Raw genomic sequence first — 14,411 nt, forward strand, 5'->3', positions numbered from 1 at the left:
CTCTCCTTATAACGCCTCCTATTACTCCATATAACCTCTCCCTATAACTCATCCTATTACTCCATATAACCTCTCTCTATAATTCCTCTTATTACTACATATAACCTCTCCTTATAACGCCTCCTATTACTCCATATAACCTTTCCCTATAACTCCTCCTATTACTCCATATAACCTCTCTCTATAACTCCTCCTATTACTACATATAACCTCTCCTTATAACGCCTCCTATTACTCCATATAACCTCTCCCTATAACTCCTCCTATTACTCCATATAACCTCCCCTATAACTCCTCCTATTACTCCATATAACCTCCCCTATAACTCCTCCTATTACTCCATATAACCTCTCCCTATAATTCCTCCTATTACTCCATATAACCTCTCCCTATAACTCCTCCTATTACTCCATATAACCTCCCCTATAACTCCTCCTATTACTCCATATAACCTCCCCTATAACTCCTCCTATTACTCCATATAACCTCTCCCTATAACTCCTCCTATTACTCCATATAACCTCCCCTATAACTCCTCCTATTACTACATATAACCTCCCCTATAACTCCTCCTATTACTCCATATAACCTCTCCCTCTATCTCCTCCTATTACTCCATATAACCTCTCCCTCTATCTCCTCCTATTACTCCATATAACAATTCCCTATATCTCCTCCTATTACTCCATATAACCTCCCCTATAACTCCTCCTATTACTCCATATAACCTCCCCTATAACTCCTCCTATTACTCCATATAACCTCCCCTATAACTCCTCCTATTACTCCATATAACCTCTCCCTATAACTCCTCCTATTACTCCATATAGCCTCTCGTACAACTCCTCCCATTGCAGTGCTCCATATAAATCTCCCCTAAAATTCCTCATAGTACTCATACTTGCTGACTGTATCAGAATATCCCAGAGACACCCCGAAATAGTGGGTGATCTCTCGTGCTCCTGAACTAGCCTCAAAGTTTGCAAGGAAAATCTGCATCTATCAATAAAAGGTATCAGATGTAATTTTTCACTCAACATCACTAAATATAACTTCTCTTGTTTTTAACTCCCTTTTTATAACTACCTATACATTGTAAAGTTTAATTATTCATTGTCAATGTGTAGTCAGCACATGTTGCTTGCACTGGTGGAAATACTGTCATAGCCTAATTCAGAGACCTATATGTTTCTAATACTAAAACTAGTTACATGGCCTTGCAATGGGTCCTTGTAAAGGTCTGTAAATAAGATCCTATGTTTGTATTTCAAATGCTTGTAATTCCAAACTCAGCAGGCTGAGCCTCCCCTGAGAGAGGAGGTAAAGGCAGACAGAGGGGGAGGAAGGAAAACAGAGAGAGGCAGAACAGTGATAAACAGGAGGGAAAGGATTGCAAGAGAGAAAAGAAATACTAGGCCTTATTCAGAATGAGAAGTAAAGTTTTAGCAGTTTTCCCATTCCTGACAATGAATCCCAGAAAAGAGGCAAATAATTTGTGCTTTTCACATAAGTCTTTGGGGTCTATTCATTAAGACACCTATGTTAGTAAGATTTACAATCACTGCTCAATCACAACACTCGAAAATGTTTTTCCAGCTAGTTTATTAAGAAAATGTCAGCTAGGGCATGTGCACTGGAACTGCAAGCTCAGACTGGGCTACCGGTACCAGATTCTATAAAAAAGAAAAAATTAAATACAAAAAACAAAAATAATAAAAAAATACCTGTGGGCATCCCGGCTAACGCCACCCTGTCCTTAGTAAATAGACTTCTCTGTCTGTAAGCTCTCTCACATGCAGAGGCCTTTGTAGCCTTTGTCAGGGGCGGGCTGGCCGGGGGGCAGGGGGGCATCGCTCAGTGTAACTGCTGTTTGGGCCGCCCCGTGGATGTAATATTACCTGATGAGGGATGTGTGGCGGTGAGTATATGAAAATATTACCAGAGGCCGCATCGCGTGTCATGTGATGTGGCCGCCTGTGCGCCTCCCGGGCTGAAATTTGCCAGCCCGTGCCTGCCCTTTGTCTTATGACTGCACCTAATTTGTCAACCTCATCTGTACCTAGAAGATGTATATTTGTGTTACTTGCTGTGCAGAGTGGCACAGGTTTATTTCCATTTGCAATTTTACACCACTTCTGAATTGGAGATTTGGGGGTATTTTTACTAAACTGTGGGTTTGAATTAGTGGAGATGTTGCCTATAGCAACCAATCAGATTATAGCTGTCATTTTGTAGAATGTACTAATTAAATGATAACTAAAATCTGATTGGTTGCTATAGGCAACATCTCCACTTTTTCAAACCTGCAGTTTAGTAAATATAACCCTTTAGTCTCATTATGTTGCTTAATGGGACATATTTTGTTCCTTATAATTGCACTTCGGAGCAAAACTGCATTTTTAGGTGCTCTTTGCCCAGTGCAAAAGCAAAGCTTCAACTATTGCCACATATAATAAAGACTTCCTCCCAATTGCCTCTTCCTTCCAATCTCCTCATAGCCTCATTTAGCCTTAATCTAAGTCATAAATATAGCTAAAATGAGCAGTATTTCAGGGAAGGATGGTCTACTCTCCCAGGAGTCCTGGATATTCTGGGAGAAGAGGCAAATATGTGTATAGTACAGTATAATATGTTGGGGCTGTGAAAATAAAGAGTAAGCTGCTTACATGAAAATTACAAATGACGTACATGCCGGTTATATTGTGGATATTCTAGCACAATTGAAAAACATCAAATTGCCCAACCCATACCTCCCAAGTTTTAGGACTTTGAAATTGGGAAAGGTTCCTATAAGAAGGGGGCGGTGGTCACACTACATGGGGGCATATCAAGTGCTTCTGAAGCACTGGTCACCCCCCGACCACTTTCCCCTCCCCTAAAAACACCTCTGCATTTCTGTTTGCACCAGCTGTTGAATAGGAATGGGAAGCACAGAGAAAGGAATATAGGAGATACTGCTGCTGATAGAAGGTTGGGCTGCCGCTGTTGGAGAGCCTGACCAGTTATAATCATAGTTGCCTACTCTTCCGGAATGTTAGTTTAGTGGCGGGGGTGGGGTTTATGACGAGATTTTCACATCATCGTGGCCCCGTCCCCATCCCCTGCTGTTATAGGCTTAAAAAACATTATTGCTTAAGGGGTCAGGGCCACGATGACGCGATTCACAGAGCCCCGCCCCACACACCCACCTCCACTCGATCTCCCACATCGCAACTTGCCAAAGTTGACAAGTATGAGTATGATGATGTCACAAAAAGTTTCTCAGGAACACGGTGAGCATGCTCCTGCCAATAAATGCACTGATCACACTTTCATTTATACTTCTGAATATTTATACCTTCCCAGAACAAGGGGAGGACCTAGACATTTTATGGGGGGGGGGGGGGGGGCAGTTAATCAATACTGTCAATAATGTATTGATATTATCAATATTGTATTAACATGGAAGTATAACTAGGTATTTTTGTGTCCTATGTAAGGTCAAGTGTTTGCGTTGTACTACACTATGATATACTACACAGAGCTATATTAGAATATATACAGACACAGAGAATACACACTGAAACACACATAAATTAAGAACTGGAAAATATTTTTTTTAATAATTTTAATTATGCATTTGATATAAATTTGAATAGTTTCAGCTTTCCAAAAGTTTGATGGGTCAATGGGGCATGGCGCATGCTCAAGATGAGAGTCTTCTCTTGCCGCTGAATGCTGTCTCTGCCTGCATGCTTCCCTGACACTGCCGGACCCGGGGGTATGTATGTGTCTTAATTTTGTCCTGATTGTCTTCAGACTCTACGTACAAACTTTGAGGAGACTATATTCCACATTCAACGTGTGGCAACGTGCGCACGTTATTATTTATTGTTAACAGGTATTTATATAGCGTAAACATATTACGCCGCACTTTATAGAGAATATTATATCATTCACATTAGTCCCTGACCCAGGGGAGCTTATAATCTATACTACCTAGCACACGGACACACACACACACACTAGGGTGCATTTTGTTAGTAGTGAATTAATCTACCAATATGTCTTTGGAGTGTTGGGGGCATAGTGTAACATATGTGTAGTCCATAACAAGATTGTTTTATGCTTATGCTCAGTAATCATGCCATGTTGGGTAGGTACACATGCAAGACGACATCATGCTCTGCAAGGAACAGGCCGGCCACTGGGATGAGTTAGGTTCTAGGCAAGGGCAAACACAAGATTTCTGAAGGGGGCTCCATATGTGTTATATACAGTATAGCGCGTAAGTACACGTATATTGCTGCACGAAAGTATAAATGCACTATATGAATAAAAAATTACAAAGTTATTGTTGCCACTTAACTTTTATAACGTTTTTTTAATGTTTATTGAGACATAATAATGATCATTTGATAGAGTCCAGTATGACACCAGTAATTAGACAGGGCAGTGCAATACAGAAACCAGAGGTGCATATATCCAGATAGTCAAGTGAAAGCAGGGTACCTTATGCGCAACCATTAAATAAAAGCAATTATTATCGGAGACTATGGGGCATATTTATTAACTATTGTTTAGTGTTTCTCTCTGCCCTCCTGCTTCAGTGTCTCTCTGTCCCCCTTCTTCAGCGTCTCTCTCTGTCCCCCTCCTTCAGCATCTCTCTCTGTCCCCCTCGTTCAGCGTCTCTCTCTGTCCCCCTCCTTCAGCCTGTCTCTCTCTGTCCCCCTTCAGCCTGTCTCTCTGTGCACCCCTTCAGCCTGTCTCTTTGTGCCCCCCTTCAGCTTGTCTCTTTGTGCCCCCCTTCAGCTTGTCTCTCTGTCCCCCTTCAGTGTCTCTCTCTGTCCCCCTTCAGTGTCTCTTTCTCTGTCCTCCTTCAGTGTCTCTCTCTCTCTGTCCCCCTTTAGTGTCTCTCTCTCTGTCCCCCTTCAGTGTCTCTTTCTCTGTCCCCCTTCAGTGTCTCTCTCTCTGTCCCCCTTCACTGTCTCTCTCTCTGTCCCCCTTCAGTGTCTCTCTGTCCCCCTTCAGTGTCTCTCTCTCTGTCCCCCTTCAGTGTCTCTCTCTCTGTCCCCCTTCAGTGTCTCCCTCTCTGTCCCCCTTCAGTGTCTCTCTCTCTGTCCCCCTTCAGTGTCTTTCTCTGTCCCCCTTCAGTGTCTCTCTCTATGTCCCCCTTCAGTGTCTCTTTCTCTGTCCCCCTTCAGTGTCTCTCTCTCTGTCCCCCTTCAGTGTCTCTCTCTCTGTCCCCCTTCAGTGTCTCTTTCTCTGTCCCCCTTCAGTGTCTCTCTCTCTGTCCCCCTTCAGTGTCTCTCTCTCTGTCCCTCCTTCAGTGTCTCCCTCTCTGTCCTTCTTCAGTGTCTCTCTCTCTGTCCCCCTTCAGTGTCTCTCTCTCTGTCCCTCTTCAGTGTCTCTCTCTGTGTCCCTCCTTCAGTGTCTCTCTCTCTGTCCCCCTTCAGTGTCTCTCAGTCCCCCTTCAGTGTCTCTCTCTCTCTGTCCCCCTTCAGTGTCTCTCTCTCTCTGTCCCCCTTCAGTGTCTTTTTCTCTGTCCCCCTTCAGTGTCTCTCTCTCTGACCCCCTTCAGTGTCTCTCTCTTTGTCCCCCTTTAGTGTCTCTTTCTCTGTCCCCCTTCAGTGTCTCTCTCTCTGTCCCCCTTCAGTGTCTCTCTCTCTGTCCCGCTTCAGTGTCTCTTTCTCTGTCCCCCTTCAGTGTCTCTCTCTCTGTTCCCCTTCAGTGACTCTCTCTCTGTCCCCCTTCAGTGTCTCTTTCTCTGTCCCCCTTCAGTGTCTCTCTCTGTCCCCCTTCAGTGTCTCTTTCTCTGTCCCCCTTTAGTGTCTCTCTCTCTGTCCCCTTCACTCTCCTTTACTTACCTTCTTTCCTGACGTCCTCTCTGCTGCAGCTCCTCACTGAGGCTGACGGACGTGATGAGGTCACACCCGGCAGTCAGTGAGGAAGATCCAGCGCTGGATGATGGGTAAGTTTTTTTTGGTTTTTTTTACTATGGTGATCGAGGCTACCCCAGTGACAGCGCCGCGGCACCCCGGGGAGCTGCGGCGCACAGTTTGGGAACCGCCGACCTATGCGAAAGTGACCAGAGGAGAGAGAGTAAGATGTGGTGACAGATGCGAAGATCCCTCTAGCGCAATGCTCTCCACATAGGCTTCAATGGCCCAAGTTCTGCAAATCTTTCATTGGGGACTGCTTTTGCGTTCGAAAACAGTGGGAAATCCTTTAGTCATAAATAGAGGGGATACTTAAATTTGTGGCGGTCGACGTTTCGTTTTGGGGGTGGGGGGACGGGTTAGGAGCTTGTTAAATAGGCCCCTATGTCACCTGAGAACAAGAGTGTAACACTTCTGATATCAAAATTTTGAGGAGGGGGAGGGGGCAGTGATGCAGTCCATGCCTACTCTATTCTACTGAGCATGCTTGCTCTGACTTGATGATGGGTTCAGGCAGTGGAGGAACTCCCGCCATTGCAGGGTGTGCTGCGGCTATGAACCTCTCACTCACTTCCTGGACCCTCTGCAGCTGCGGTAATTCAGAAGCTGCCTGAAACATTACAAGAATAGTAACATATCTGTATATACAATATTTAGCACAATAGAAATCAGGAATTAGTTCATATGTTGATCAACCCAACATCAAGAGACATTTTTTTGAGTACACACTTGTACTCACAATTATGTTTTAAACATATATATTTTAAATATCACTGACATGTAGGTAAAATCATGTACACATGTGTCATGCCCCCTAGGTCATACTTGCCTACTTTTGGCAAGTTGTATCCGGGAGAAGGGCCTGCCTAGAGGGCGGGAGGGGGCGGGGCATGGTGAATCGCGTCATTTTGGCCCCACCCCCGGGGCAAACATGCCATTTGGTCGCGGGGGCTGGGCCAAAATGACGCGATTTACCGCGAATCGCATCATTTTAGCCACGCAATTGCCGGATAATGCCAGCTCTCCCGGGAGTCCGTGAGACCGACCTGAAGAGAGTTGGCAAGTGTGCCCTAGGTTGCATGGACTCACCCACTCTGGCGCTGCCACCACAATTCTATCACAGAATTTACTTTTTAAGAATGTTGATAGGTATATCATGACGGCAAAGAGTTCGCTCTTTTCCTATAGTAAAGTCAGCATCATTTTACTGCAGAACAATAGCTCCCTTAAGAAATACAAAGTTCTTTTGGCTGATGAAGGATAACTGTACATTAAAAACTGGCAGAACTAAGAATTCAAAAGAGAGTTTGGTAATATGGGAACATTGTCTACCACTAGCCTGAATTTTCTGTGCCCCTTGGGAGCATTAACACACAGACAACAGGTGTTTACCTCTCCCCTCCTACCTTTTGCAGGCTGCAGGCCTTCATTACCATTTCCAAGCAGTCTTTGATTTTTGGAGCTAATGCGCACCTCCCCCATTCCACCCAACCCTATGGTTTCAATTACCTCCTGAAGTCACAGGGGCCTCACTGCAGAAAGCGCCCTCATTCTTACCTCAGCCTCTGAGACAAGCTAGAGTTACAGGAAGGAGAGAGAGGAGGGGGTAGGGAGGGATAGCTGAGGGAAGAAAAGTTAGGAGGGAAGAAAAAAGAGAGATGGAAAACAAAAAAAATAGTTAGGGGAGTGGGATGAAAGCCCAACAAAGAAAAAGAGAAATCGAGTGGCCTTAGCTAAAGCAGTACCAGGCTGAAAGCCTCAACACTCTGTCAGCTCTATTATGTACAGAAGCAGCTTTAGTTGTTCTTGTGTAGAAACAGTGACTGGCAGCAGGACTGTCACTAACAAAAAGGCAGAGTGCTCAGATGTTTACCTATTGGCGTGCGTCTTGCAACTCAGTATCATATAACAACCAGGAAGTATGTACCATATACCATATAAGCTTATGCTAACCATACACAGGCAGATCTGGTTTGAATGGCTGTCTGAATTATTAGCTATTTGTCTAATTTGACCACACTTACAGTGAGCCTAATTTACACAGACCTCATCATTTAGCAGTTGGGCCCCCATGCCTGGATTTCATAGGTCTACATGCAGTGTAGTCAGTGTACACATTCCAATTGCAAGGTAGGTGGTTGATTGGGTGTTCCATTATTTCCATTAAGCCCCTATTGCTTTCCATGTCTTTCCATATTGTCCCATCACCTGGTTCATACCCCAAAATAATCTAGGCCTTTGAACCACCGTAGTCTATGCAGAACCTTAAACTTAACTTAAATGGGAGCCAAGCTAGAGTACAGCATATGAAACTTGCAATCAGTAAAAAGCTCTTAATCTGCCAGTGCGTATCTCACTTGTCAACTGAGTAGTAGTGACGTGATGATGAAACCAAAAGTTCCAAAATCGCAAATGTGAATTATAGAATTGAAGATCTCATATGGTAATACAGCCCTCTATATAACTCGGCTCAAACTCATCCTTGTAAGAATCCTAAACAACTATCCTTAATGAGAATAATAGACCCTGCACGCAATTATGTTTGAACCCCACATATAAGTATATCGGGAAAATTAATATGCAAGTATAAGTTTTTTTTAGTCACAAGGAGAGGAGATATATAGCCGATACACGGACTAAATAAATTATTTAGTCTCAGTTGACAAGTGAGATACGCACTGGAAAATTAAGAGCTTTTTACCGATTGCAAGTGTCATATGCTGGACTCTTGCTTGGCTCCCATTTTTTACACACATACGGCAACAACAAATCCTAGATAGATCGAATCTATTCACTAGATACTAACTTTGATGACTAATGCATTTCCATACTTTTGAATCTATATTGCATATATGACCATTGTGTCACAGTTTGATTATTTATATTTGACTGTATGCAATATTATTGTTGCCAATAAATCACTGCCTTTTTCTACTCACTAATTATTTACCATTTATCTTCATCCATATATGTGGACAATTTAGTCCTAATTAACTATTTACTCATTACTCATATTTACAGTTCCCTTGAATCTAATGACTAAGCGGCAGTCACTGAAGGGTTTACCCATTTTAATATTTTCTTTTCTATCTGTTTTTCACTTGTTTTTATCCTTATATTTCGCCCTACAAAATAAAAATATCTATATTTTTTGCAATAAAGGCTACGGCTCTGTTATATGTTATATATCATTATAATACTGATATAATAACTCATGATTTGGAATGCCCTCAGTGTTCATTGAACCCCAACTCCTTTTTCTTTCCTTTTTACTGATCCATTGTTTGAGTTGGTGGTGCACCCCCTCGATTAACATGTTAATAAGATATTGAGTTATAGTACCCATATCCATTACATGAGTGTTATCCCTTATGAGGAAGGCTCTCTCCTATTTCTTCTGCTCTATGTATAACTGAATGCTACGAATATAGACTGTAAAAACACATTGTATGTACAGTAAATATTGAAATCATCTTTATTTATGTAAATAATATACAAAAAATAGTAAAAAATACATTTTGTTCAAAAATAAAAAATTATATAAATGATTATTCTGTTATTGTTATTGTATTTAATTAAAAACACATTTTTATGCGTTCTGTGTGACATTTTATTGTACTTACGCATGTGTGTATACTGCTTTTCTGTTTTGTATGCCTATATATGACAAGTACTGTTTAGGCAGAGTATACTTACACCCAGTTTCATATCGAAATGCATCTTGAGATACATTTGGACTTGAATATGGTCGAAACTTCGCTCAAGTTCTGCTCTCTTTTTTTAAAACACAACTTACATGCAAGTTGTGTTCGGACATGAATCAGGCCCTCTCTTTTCAGCTACAGTGTGTCTTCATTTCTGTATTCCGAGTCATTGGATTGCTAGACATATATTAATTACCAATTTGAATGCAAGAGTGGGCATTATTAGTATTATTGCTCCAGAAAACTGGAACTGTTACTCTCGTTGTGTACTGGGCCTCAGAGAGAGTCTTCTCCCAGAATCCTTTGGGAATTGTTGCTGAAAGCTGTTTGCTACTTGCCATGTTCTTTCTGAATTGTTCAGTCATTTTGGAGGATTTGATTTATATATTTATTATTGCTGCTTGGTCAAATCAGCTTGCATTAAACCCAGTTTGCATTACATCTGATGTATATATAGTGAACTATATTCCTAAATGTACAGAGACTATTGCCTGGTATAGGAGGTAACCAGCCGATGTCAGTCCTGACAGTCTGTATGCTCTTTACTAGGACAACAGAATCAAACATGACACTCTGATAGACTGAGGCATCTAATGCTTTTCAACACAACCACCAGAATTGGAACTATGGTTTCCCTTAAATGTCTTATAAAACCCGGATGTTATACAGTCTGGTCCCAATGCCTTCTTTTGAAGAAAGTTGTCAATAGCCTCTTTAATCTCTTCTGCCATTCATTCTGGTGTCAAATGGGAAGAAATCAAGATTGGTTGTACCAAGTTTAGGCGCTGCCTTCAGGAATTGAGCCATCTCACCTTTACCCAGCATTGCCTCAGTGTTATATGCCAGCATTTCCATTTAATATATTATATATTTACTACTGTGTATATTTCTGCATTGTAACTCATTCCTGCACTACCTCAGAGTCTATGTTTTCACCTGGCTTCTCTTGGTTACCGCAATCCACATCCAGTGTGCTTGTATTCAGATCATCATTATATGCACTGAACTGCAATAAAATGCATTATGTTTTTACTACATCACCTCATATTCCTGTTAATTCCTAACATTATTACTGGCCAAAAAGTTCAGAGTGTGTAGTTAGTAATGAAGAATCACCTGCTGCTATCAGCCATGCATCGGTGCTAGCAAATTGTATTGTGGAATTACAACAAGCAGTACAGATTTTAGCCAGTAGGCAGTAAGTTTAGGATGAACAAGTTACGAGTACTACAACTGTACAGACTGAGGGCTAGATTTACTAAGCTGCGGGTTTGAAAAAGTGAGGATGTTGCCTATAGCAACCAATCAGATTCTAGCTGTCATTTTGTAGAATGTACTAAATAAATGAAAGCTAGAATCTGATTGGTTGCTATAGGCAACATCCCCACTTTTTCAAACCTGCAGCTTAGTAAATCTAGCCCTGAGTTTCTTGAGCCTAAAGTGCACCTTCCAGAGCAAAGATTGCTTCAGCAACTTCATGAACAGTTGTAAATTGTATTTCCGTTAGCAACCAGTGTCCTCTGATACTAAAACACTGAGTGGGCCTCATTATCTCACTCCTTCAGAGAGATTTACAATCCTGGGCTTTTTCATTAAAATTGTAATGATCTTGCATTACAAACAGTGTAGCAGTTTTTTTCAGCATTATCCCTCCTGTATGATGACCCAGGTAGGAAATCCTCTGCTGAATCTTCATTCCATGCTCTAAGACAAGCTAATCGTCCCACTGAAGTATATTGTTCAGATAAGATTGATATTTAACGGCCTACAATCTGATTAGTATAATAGAAGCTGCTGATGAATGGAAAATGGCCAATTCAGGACATTATGAGTACCACCTGGTAATGTTATTTGACCTTTGCAATGCACCTGTAGTGTTCCAAGACCTCATCAACGATAGTCTCCAGGATTTCTTGGGACATTTCGTTGTGGTTTATCTTGACAATATTATGATTTATTCCTTTAGTCTCACAGAACATCGAGACCATGTATGCCAAGTCCTTGAACACCTAAGATTTAAAAAGTTGTTTGACAAAAGAGAGAAATGTGAATTTGGAATGCCTCAGGTCTCCTTTTTGGGATACATCATATCTGCTGAAGGCTTCTCTATGTATCCCATCATGGTCCAAGCCATATTGGATTGGACAGTGCCTGTAAAACTCAAGGCAATCCAAAGATTTCTGGGGTTCGCTAACTAAAATAGAAGATTCAAACCAGCCTTTTCTTCTATTGTATCACAGCACTCACAAAGAAAGGCGCAGATCTGCCCTCCTGGTCCCCTCAGGCCTCACAAGCTTTCAAATCTTTAAACAAAGTTTTAACTTCTGCACCAGTTTTGCAACATCTTGATCCTCGATTGTTATTCTTTGTTGAGATAGACACCTCAGATGTGGGAGCTGAAGCAATTCTGTTGCAAGCTGTGACTTTGTATATTTCTCCATTGTATTACTAGAAACAGTGTTCTATACTTGCATTTCCATAAGGGCTGTAGATATTTCTGCATTGCTACAAAGATTGTGTTATATTTATGCATTGTTTTTTTGGTTGTTACTCATCCCTGCACTTCCTCAGAGTCTGTGTTTTCACCTGGAATTTCTTGATTACTGCAATAACCAGTGTGTTTGGATTCAGACCATTATTATATGAACTGTACTACAATAAACTCTATTATGTTTTTACTCCAACATCACCTTGTGTTCCTTCGAATTCCTAACACTAGTAGCACTTACCCTCACACAGGTAGCACTTTCACTCGCGGCACATTCACACTTGATTATGCAAACCCTGCCACATGACCAGACCCCCCACATATAAAACATGTCATCGACTGACCTGAATAGAAACAGATACCTCGTTCATGTCCAAAGAATAAGGCAGATGTTGGTTTACCAAAACCCTCCAACCAGTCCAGACACCATCAGCATCTTTACTCTTTGGTAGATATGCAGGGCCGGATTAACCTGAGGTCTAACTGGGCTACAGCCCAGGGGCCTCGGGCATCCAGGGTCCCATGACAGAGTCTGAAGGACAACAGTGACAGGAGAAGGTGAGCGCTTGTGGGGAGGGGGTGGCCGGCTAACAGGGAGGGCTCACGGGGGGCAGCTGCCGTCTAACTGGGTGGAGGGCCTCATGGGGGAATGGGGGCCCTCTTAGCCCAGGTGCCTCCATTCCCTTAATCCGTAGATATGATACCAGATCACAATGCTTCCTGAGCCAATTTCCTCTTACAAAAAATATAATTTGGAAATGTAAGGGAAATTAACCTTCTGCGTCCCTAAACCTGAATTTGCCCAGAATCCATTTCAGCTAGACATAAGCTTACAACTCACATCATACCTGTGCAAATATGTTTGCAGGTACAAAACCATGGTGACATTATCAAACAACTCCCTAGATCCACTATTCTATTCTATATACTATTGGTATTTCTCTGTGGGCCATTTTGTGTGTAATTCACAGCAGATTGGTCACTGTATATCAGAGATAACTGATGTTACTTGTGGCTGTCCTGCCTCAGTTAAAGCATGGAATTCTTGTGTATTATTCTGTATTGAGACGTCCATCTTTTCATTCTCAAGATTCTGATCCCTTGACTGCTGCCTTGATTCTTATAATATGGATGGTTCAATGTACCATACTGATTTTCAGCCTTCCTCACCCTCATTCACTACTGCTAAGGTATTTCTCCACCTTTCTGTGTCCCACCTGCTCCATTTATCTGCTGGGCTCTGTTGACGTGACTGACGCTGTGTCCTGATTGGAAGACCTCAGAACCATAGTTCCTGAGTGCCAAGCATGTACCGCCCCAGCTGCACAGTAACTGAGGTGCCAGTGGCAGGGAGCAGCAAGGGGGAATATCCCCCTATGTTAAGGGCCGAGCACCCAGCCTCTGTTGCCCACTGTGGATTTCCCTGGGTATCTTGGTGGGCCAGTCCGACCCTGGTAATATGAGGAAATATAAGAAGAGTTTATATGAAATAATAGGAGTAGATATACAGAGAGGTTATATGGAGTAATAGGAGGAGCTCTAGGAGAGGTTATATGGAGTAATAGGGAGGGAGGCTATACGCAGTGGCGAAACTACAGGGTTTGCAACCGCTACTCAAAAGAGCGGAGGCCTTCCCTGATCAGGAGGAGCTAAAGGTGCAGGTTATATGGGGTAGTAGGGAAAACTGGTTTGAAGGGGAATATATTGAGCATAAGGAGAAATTATATGGAGAAATTACAAAGAGCCTAAATTATATGTATATGCTATGTTGTACAGAGGAACAGGAAGCATTACAGGGAGAACTTTAATGCAACAAAAGATATAGACAAAGGAGCATTTATATGTGTACAGCAGAAATTAAAGGCAGAGATTTATCTTAGAACTGATCTCTTCTCTCCCTATCAGCCCCTCAGGCACCCTTTGTACAACATCCTAAAAAGGAGGAGGAGGATATGAGGAAATCTTTATACACTGCCTGAGGGTCTGCAAATCAGAAACAGGACGCTAGTAGCCTACATATAAACACCAGCCACGTCTCACCCTATACATCACCCAAGCTGCCTGGGGGATAAAGCAAGGTGACAGACTACTTTAAAAAAAAACACAGACAAATCCACTAAGCCTTCAATCAATTTTTATGTTTAAGAATTTAAAACTTGTTTTCAATTTTTTATATTAATTTGTTTTAATAAAGGCATCCAGTTAAAATCTTTATATAAAGGGCAGATCCAGCTTTAGTGGATTTAACATAATTGTATTTTTTAAAAATAAACACCCTGAGGCTCACATATGAAACTGAAA

Source organism: Mixophyes fleayi, chromosome 6 (genome assembly GCF_038048845.1).
Source record: "Mixophyes fleayi isolate aMixFle1 chromosome 6, aMixFle1.hap1, whole genome shotgun sequence".
In the NCBI taxonomy this organism is placed as follows: domain Eukaryota; kingdom Metazoa; phylum Chordata; class Amphibia; order Anura; family Limnodynastidae; genus Mixophyes; species Mixophyes fleayi.